At 41.5% G+C, this 8651-nt stretch overlaps 1 protein-coding gene across 19 annotated transcripts in view; it reads left to right on the top strand.

Annotated features, from left to right (window-relative positions):
* The first annotated feature begins 792 nt into the window (after positions 1–792).
* Phldb2 (pleckstrin homology like domain family B member 2) overlaps positions 793–8651 on the top strand; it is a 95500-nt gene continuing 87641 nt past the window's right edge. For 14 of the 19 annotated variants that reach the window (XM_071615366.1, XM_071615363.1, XM_071615358.1 and 11 more), the window contains exon 1: positions 1243–1337. The gene's annotated coding sequence lies outside the window, so the exon portion shown is untranslated. Of the gene's footprint in view, positions 982–1242; positions 1338–1387; positions 1441–8651 lie in introns of those variants that run through there. The other 5 variants (XM_071615368.1, XM_071615367.1, XM_071615362.1 and 2 more) reach the window with 4 other exon arrangements.

Genomic DNA, 8651 nt, shown 5'->3' with positions numbered 1-8651 from the left:
GCTATTTGTTAAGTGACTACTAAGTCTACTCACTGTGACAGGTACTTTGCATATAATATACAGAAGCTTATTAACTGGCCTGCAGCATTAGTACCATTATTACCATGCTAGAAATTAAGAAATTGTTTCTGGGAGCTAAATGACCTAAATGCCACACTGTCCCAAGTTGAATAGTTAGTTGAATAGTTTGTTGTGTTTTCTTGCGGTTGTAAGTTCCTCCAAGGCTGTTGTCTTTCATCCCTGTGACCCCAGAGACTGGCCCAGAATTTGGCAGCGAGTTGCATTCTCGCCTGCGGAGGTGGACCCTGGGCAGCTCTGGGTCCATTTTATTGCCTTCCGAGGACGCACCGCTGGAGGACGTTCACATCAGCATTGTTTTCATTGGTTACTGCAGCTCAGAAAAATGTCAGAAAATATAGAAACTTTAAGAGAAACGACTGCAAGGCAATCAGTATGAATGAATTTTAAACTCTCCAGACTCCAGCCCTTGCCTGAGGTCATTCGCCAGTCATTGCACAGCTGCTTTTCTGACGCATCAGGTAAACCTACCCGGGGGCCAAATGTCTAGAGGAGGTGTGGTCACCTGGAGTTTCCCCAGCAGAAACTTCATCACCGGGTGAGAAAATCATCACTCCGGGACGTGTACTCTCCCGCCCTTCTTCCAGCTCATAAAGAAAGTCTGCCTCCAAAAGTCTGTACGATCTTGCGGTGAATTCCGGCTTTGAGAGGGTGGCGCCCAATGATGGGGCAGCAGTAAAAATCCCCGACAGCAAACTACCCTGGAGCAGCGAGGGTACCCTACTAGACTGCTGGATTCCTCGGTGCCTGCAGCTGTGCTTACGAAAGGGGGCCCGGGGCGCGGGACCAAGAGGCGCGGAGCCCACCAACGCGGCCCTAGGGGGGGCATCAAGGCGTGGCGTGGCGCACCAACTCTGCCTTCCTGTCTCCTGTCGAGAGGACCTGGCTGCGCCTCCGCGCCAGGTGAGGAGAGGGCTGCGGTCCGCCGCGATCAAGGAGCTGTGCGAGTTCTGTTCTCCCGAGCGGCTCTTTGGGGACAATGCCTCCCCCGCCGTAGAGTTGGTCGCTGCCGTTTGCGCAGCGGAGGGTTGGGGGCGGAGAGGAGGCAGTGGCCGCCTGGACTGAGGAGGGGCGCGCTGACTGCGCAGCGCGAGTCCGGAGTGGCTGGCTTGCGCACGGTGGTGACTGGAGCTGCGTCCCGGCCCTGCCCGGGGCCGAGACTAGGGCCCGAGGGAGGGAGAAAGGGAGGGGGGGGCAAGGGCCAGGCCACAGAGTGGCGGGGCCCGCAGAGAGCCGTAGCTCAGAAGAAAGATGAGACGGTGAGTAGGCGCCCAGGGCGCAGACTTTCTTTGCTTCTCTTGCAGTCAACAGGGACAAAAGCCCGGGCCAGGGTCGCCGGAGCCAGAGCTGTGCAACTTTAGGGTACTCGGAACCCCATTGTGTATGATTCTGGGGAACTGGGTGGACCTCCAGTTGAGGGAGTCGTGGAGAAGAGGTGAAGGCGATGATTCCAGAGTTATTGTAGGGAACAGGCGGGATTTAGGGGTGCCAGGGGCAACTTTTGCGGACAATTCTGGAATGTTGAAGAAGAGAGGGATGGTTCTTCTGGTTAGATCCTTTCGAGAGAGGGTCCGCAGCTGGATGGTGTGGGGAGTGGGATCCAGAAAAGATCCCCCTCCCGTCTCCAAAGGTCTGGCTAGTTATGCTTCAGCCTCAGTCTTGAGTCTTTCCAACCGAGAGCCTCTGATACTAATTCGACTTTAGATCCGCGAAAAGTTTTATGATGCAGCGGTCTCTGCTCCCTTTAGAGATAGCGAGACTGGAAACCTTAAGGTGCTTTTCAGTCCTCTGTTTCTCCAGCACCCTGTTCGGCGGGCAATAGTGAAATGTTTGTTGGTACATTTAATAACTTCGCACTAGCAATCATCACTTATTAAAGCGCCGAGGACCTGGCTAACTCCCGCCACCGCCAGGAAATTAAAAGGCTGACAGGCTGTCCCTCCCAGGGTTGGGGTTTCCTGTTTGAAAGAGCTTTGGACTGGGAACCTGCTTCCAGAGATTCCTCATTTACCTTTCATATGTAAAAGAAGGACTGACACTGTAGCTTTTTATGTGGATAATCTTGCCGGAGACTGGAAATCCTCTGGGCTAGCCTGGTCCTCTTTCCTAAAGTCTTCCTTCTGCAGCTCTTAGGAGTTGTAGGATGCTATGCTAGTCACAGCCAGGTGCAGTTGGGAGGGGATGAGAAGAGGCATTAAAATGTGGAGGCTTGTTAGTGTAAATATTTGAGAGCCACATGTCCTTCATTATATGGATGTATAGATTCCAGATGGAGATTTTCAAGTATTGTACTTGTAACTTTAAGCTTTCTAGTTTGGTTTAACCTGGGTGATTGAGATTTGTCTTCTGTCTGAATTCAGCTGGGAGACATCTGCACAAGGTTCGCAGTTTCAGAGGGTTAAACTTTTGCCCTTGGAGCACTTGAATTCTTGGATCCTGGTAGGATAGCAACAGAGTAGTTGGGTTTAGGATAAATAAACCTTTGGAGTAACCCACTATTTAAAAGAACAACCATATGCCTGGTGTCGTTGCCCTCAATTGTGTAAATATTTGTTTGAATAAAGAGCTGAGGTTCTTTGAGAAGTAATGGTGGTGTCTATACATGGCTCGCTTTTCACATCCTCAACTTAGTGATTTAAAGGGCTTTTTCTTTATACATTTAATGTAGAAATTTAGACACTGTATATAAATAAGAACCTGCAAAATCTCCAAAACATCAGTAACTGATGTTAACTTTAATAGCACAGAGGAGTCAAGCTTTTGCTCTCAGTTAACTAATGTAGCCTTCACCTTCTGAGACCCAAAGGTTTGCAAATCCCAGCCATTCTCACAGATGGAAAAATGAGATGTTTGGCTTAGAGTAGTCATCATTTCAGTCAATTTGCAGGCTTTAGTCTGTTTCATGCAGCTGGCAGCTGCTGTTCTTTTGGGGCTAGATTGGCTGCAGGGGGTGTCTCTTCCATCCCCTGTGTGAAGTGGGGGAAGGAAAGATACTTAGGAAATTGGGCTAAAAGCTTGCTAAATCCTCTTTTCAAGAACTTTGGGCAAAGCTGATTGCTCCAGAAGTATTATTTGTGTGTGTGTGTGTGTGTGTGTGTGTGTGTGTAAGTAAAGAAAAAACCAAAATGATTATACCAAACTCTGGCTTTTCACTATTTTTTATTTTGAAATCTGTAAGCCGGGTTAGTTTTGGAATGCATTGGAGAAGTTATTGTGGAAGATGTAATTACTTTTGAATACTTTTAAAGAGTAGTTGACATTATGGTTAGTTTACAGTGTAATCCAGGTTAGGGTATGCAAATTTTCAACTCTTAATAAGGAGGCAGTTCTATGGATGACTTGGAAAGAGAGTGACTTTTACAGGTGGAATGCATGTGGTTTATAATCTGTTAAGTCTTGGTGTACTTTGTTAATTGTGTAAATGTTATCCATTTGGGGGAAAAAACCTTCTAAAGTGCTGAGAGCCACGGCTGAGTCTGTATGGCCCCTGGCATTTTGCCAACAGTATTGATTGACAATACTGTTGGCAAAATGCCAGGGGCCATACAGACTCAGCCGTGGCTCTCAGCACTAAAGGATGTGATTTTTCTTAAAGATGCTATGTGTTACAGCAGGGGTTTTTCTTGGGGAAGAGGGTTTGTCCCCCAGAGGATGCTGGAACATCAAAAGAATGCACAAGTTGGCTTTCCTTTAAAAAAAACTAATTTTTAGTTGTCATAGCTGGGAGCAGAGGAGTACTACTAACATCTAACAAATAAAGACCTTGGATGCTGCTAAACTTCCTGCACAGAACACACAAAGAATCATCCTGCTCCAAACCCAGTACTAGAGTGTTGCCTCAGGGGCAGATGTTAACAAGATTAGGGTTCTTAATTTAATTTAGATCCTCAAGAAACTTATTTAAATTTAAGTGTAGGAGCTCAACATAAGGAGATCATGTCAGAGAAGCCTTTTCCTTGCAGTAGATTCTTTGCCTTTGGCATTAAGGGTCTCAGTATACCATAAACATGGGAAAACTTGAGCTTATTGATGATTCTAAGTTGGGTTTAAATCACAGGAATTTGAAGTGTTAGAGCACAATGGAGCCTCAGAGATCACCAACTTCAGTCTTTTCATTTGATAGAAGAGGTGTCCAGAGATTAGTGACTGGCAATGAGGGGCATATTTCTAGGTACAACCCAGAATTATAAAATTTAAAATTCTGTCTTTGGGCAGATGGGAATTTAGAAAAAAAAAATGAACAAAAACTGGGCCTGACCCAGAATAAACTCTTAGTTGTAAGAAAATAAACTTTTAGATGGGGGAGGGGTAGCACTAGCTTTGATAACTGTGAAGCATATGTTCCGGTGCATCAGCCCCAAGAAGGGGTAATTCCACTGTGTGGCCTGTGACACTCCTGAAGCCTGCACCATCCTTTCCATGGCAAAGTGGGCAACAGATGGTTTCACAGACACGGCAGATGCTGCTTTTGAATCCAGGTATAAAACAGAACATTTGAGATTTTCCACCCCTGCTTTCCTTATCCATTAGGAGCAGAGCACATGAATGGTTAGGGTTGTCTTAGAAAGAAAAGTGAGAGAGGCCTCCTGAGTATGTAGGAAAAAATGATATCTGACATCTATGAATATGGTTTGGGGCAATTGTAGGAAAAATTCATAAACTATGGGTGGGTATCTAAGATGAATTCAATTGAACAGAGTTTGGATTAGGAATCTAAAGACAATTCAAACTTGACTAGTTTTTGGATAAATAGGACAAAATAACTTCAGGGGTAAGAGGAATCTTACAAATTCTTTCTGTCTTACACTTTTGCCCCCAATCCACTAAGTCGGCTAGATAGTGGCGAAACAAACCAAATAGCCTAACTCCTGGGCAACTGTACTTACTCTTACACCGGGTCTACTCTTCCATCGGTGTCCCTAATAGGGAAGAAAATGATAGAAATACAAAATTATTGTTAATTTCCTGGGAGAGACTGCTAAATATGATATTCATGAATAGCTCTGTGTATGGAAAGGATTTACTTCAATAAGTTTTTTATTATCAGAAAGTTGTGCACATATGGTCTGATCAGTTGCAAACATGTGTACTCTCACATTCAAGTTACTATGGTTAGACATTAGGTCTTTGATTGGGGGTTCTAGTCTTGTATGCCAAGTAATTCTGCTATGGTTGTTATTTCATCGAATCCTCAAATCTGTGAGGTTCTGACAATTTAGGAGGGCTGTTAGTAAGCTTTTCCTGGGAGAGGTCAGAGCTCTGAATGATGCTGGGGGAGCTATCATTGTGACAACTGGTCAATAGGTACACGACAAAGCAAAGTGCCTGCAATGTATTTAAAAATAACTCCAAAGTGATGACTTCTTTAAGAGACCTGCCCCCTGCAGGTGCTGCACTAAAGAGGTTAGCAGCCTTTTTATTACCACCTTTCATCTGGCTATTCTTATTACTCTTTTTTTTTTTTTTTTCCTGATGGTGAGAGAAGAAAGAGAATATTTTTTCAAAAAAAATCATTGAAAATATTTTTGGAGATTTGATTAATGTGACTCTTGTCTTTAGAAAATAAATGGAATCAAAAGAGATAGTTCAGATTTTCAAATCATTTCAACATAAACATTTAGTAATCATCCCAGAGTCACCCAGAAATTTGACCTTTTAGGGGTTAAATTTGCACACAGCTGTTTTTATGATATTGAGGGGTGTTTTTAGACATTGTTGAAAAGAAGCTTTGTGTTATAACTGCTTTAAAGGTAAGATTTTTAAAGCAGTGTGACAGCTAGTGATAAATAAGAGAAACCCAAGAGTAAAAGTCATAGCTTGCTAAATAAAGAAACAGATAAATAACATATAGGCTAACAGGATAAATTATGTGGAGAAGTCGTTAGAGGTTTTTATATAGCTGTTTGTTTAGTGCCTGTAGCTTGACTTTATTAGATGCATTGCTTTTCTTTACAAAATAAGAGGAAGAAAAGTTTGTGCACACCAGTATTTGATACTGTTACCTTAAGTAGGGTCACTCTTTTCTAAGATTTACTGTTAAACCTAGAGCTAGTGGAAACTAGTGTTGATGATCTTCTTAGACTGTTTTGTTTACCCATTGCATGTGATTTCTCCAGATGGCAGTATGCCTGTGGAATTAACCTATGGAAAAAAGCTAAAGTTTACACGAGTTTTCCAATATTCATTTCTTGACCACTTTACAGCTAACACCAATGCAGGTGAAGGCAAAGGAAAGCCAACTTGTGCATTCTTTTGACCAATTCAGTCTGAATAGTGCTTTATAGCCAAGGGATGCTCAGAGGGGACTGGGAAGTGATGTCTGGCTGCCACACTGCTTATGTCATTGCAGAAGTAGGTTTTCAGGAACAGCTTAAGGTTTGTTAAGGAAATTTCAAGCCATGGGAATGTAGACAAAATACGTCTTGTATATCATGCTGAATCTAATATCTACGCTCTATTACATTAACATAATTCTGACCAGGCCTTTTCCCACTATGTTATGCTGAAACAATTTACCGTGCCCTTGGAATGTCATGGTCAGCAGTGCCGGTGAAATCTTTTCCTAATTAAATAGCTGCCATCTTATCACTGAAACATGCTTATGTTCTGTGGTCATTTCCATTTCCTGCATTATATAATGGGCACTCTTGTGTTATTTAACCTGTATCCATGGAAGTCCAGAAAGCTAGAGAAAAAACACATCTGGTTTACTCTCATCTTCAAACTGGTTTACTTTCATCCTGAAACAAGATGAAGAAGGCAGGTGAAGTGGAGTGACTTGCTCCAGGTCTCCCTCCTTTTAGTTAACTAGGGCTAGAATGGGTGTCCTGACTCATGTCCTTGGCAGCCTGTCTACTGTTCTTTGTACTGGATTAACCATTACAATAAAAATAACATCCTAATGTAACCACTTCCTTTATTAGGTCTGGTGGCCAGAGTTATGAAAACCAGCATAGATTAAATTAAATTTAGCCCATTGTTTTTTGATCTCTACTGGTTTGGATGATGGAAAACTCAGCAGATTTTTGCTCCCATGGACAAAAATCTTCAAGTCCATAGTGGTAGTTTCAGGGTAAAGATAGAGGTTGTTTACCTCCAATGATCCTGGAATTCTTTATTTATCTTATTTTTTGGTTGAATTCAAAGAATCAGAAGGGTTGTTGTTGTTGTTTTCATCTGATTCAAAAGAAATATCTGAAATATGGTGCATGCAGATATTCAAGACTTCCAAGTCTCTAGCACATGTCTGCCTTGATTTTGGTGGGCATCATTATACTATGGAGGACTTTTCTGGGTTCAAAGGGGACTTGGCAGAGTCACCTAAACATGGGGATGAATTGTACCAATGGTCAAGAATAAGAAACATCTGGAAATATTTATTTAAGAAAATTTAGAAATCCTCATCTAAATACTAAAACTGTTTAGAACCATGAAAACACGGATTTATAATTTCCTACTTAAAGAGTTGCTCCACTTTCAGACAAGCAGTAACAGAATGAAAAACTTTACAAGTTTATCAGTTCCTTCCTCATCATAAATATGTAAGTGGTGTATGGGTGTTGGTGTATTTTAGCATTATTATTTTTTTCTTTTTGAGGATGATATTCCTTACAATCTGGAACGTTTGGCTGTTTTTTGAATACTTTCACATTTCAATTTTCTGAAGAAATCCCAGTGCTGATTAGGTACTCCACCTAGTACTATCTTGCAAGTGTGCAAAAAGAATGGCTGCTTACTGTAACCTTGATAGCACATTTGCTTTCAAGTTTCTCCCAGGTATTTAAAAATAAATTCCTTCTAAGTAACATAGTTCAAGATGATAGAGTATTAGAATTCTACTTTTAAAAAGTAATCTAGGGGCTGGGGCTGGGGCTGGAGCTCAGTGGTAGAGCACTTGTCCAGCATGTGCGAGGTGCTAGGTTCAATCCTCAGCACCACATAAAAATAAATAAATAAATAAAATAAAGGTATTGGGGCCAACTACAACTAAAAAAGAAATAAAAAAAGATTAAAAAGTCATCTAGGAGCTACAAATAAGACCCCATCCTTCTTTGTAAAATGAATCACTGTAGTTTTTATGTCTGTGTATAGATTTCATTTTATTAATATTGGCTAGCAGAAGGCATAATATTTTTTTAATGTTTTATTGTGGAAATTTTTAAATATACATGAAACTTAAAACTTGCACTAAAAAATAAGCTAATGAAAGCCTAGTTACCCATTGACCCACTTGAACATTAATTTACATATGCTAATCTTGCTTCCTCTGTAAGACCTCACTTTCCCTCAAAATGTGGATTGTTATAAAGCACATTGCAAATACCTTAGTATTTCATCCATAATTTACAATGGAATTATAAGAGATTAGCATTTTTAAAAATCTATTATAATCACACTTAAAAAAAAAAGGCAGTGATTGCAGTAGCATCTACTTTCCAGTTGCATTCAAATTCTTTGGTATTGTCATCTGTTTTTTATAGATGGATTGTTCAAAACAGGATCCAAGTCATGTCCATGCATTGTATTTAATTGGTGTGTCTCCTGAGTCTCTTTAATCTAGAACTGTTTCCTTT

This window comes from Marmota flaviventris, chromosome 8, assembly GCF_047511675.1.
Source record: "Marmota flaviventris isolate mMarFla1 chromosome 8, mMarFla1.hap1, whole genome shotgun sequence".
NCBI classification, from domain to species: Eukaryota; Metazoa; Chordata; class Mammalia; order Rodentia; family Sciuridae; genus Marmota; species Marmota flaviventris.
This window is presented reverse-complemented; position numbering and strand designations above follow the sequence as displayed.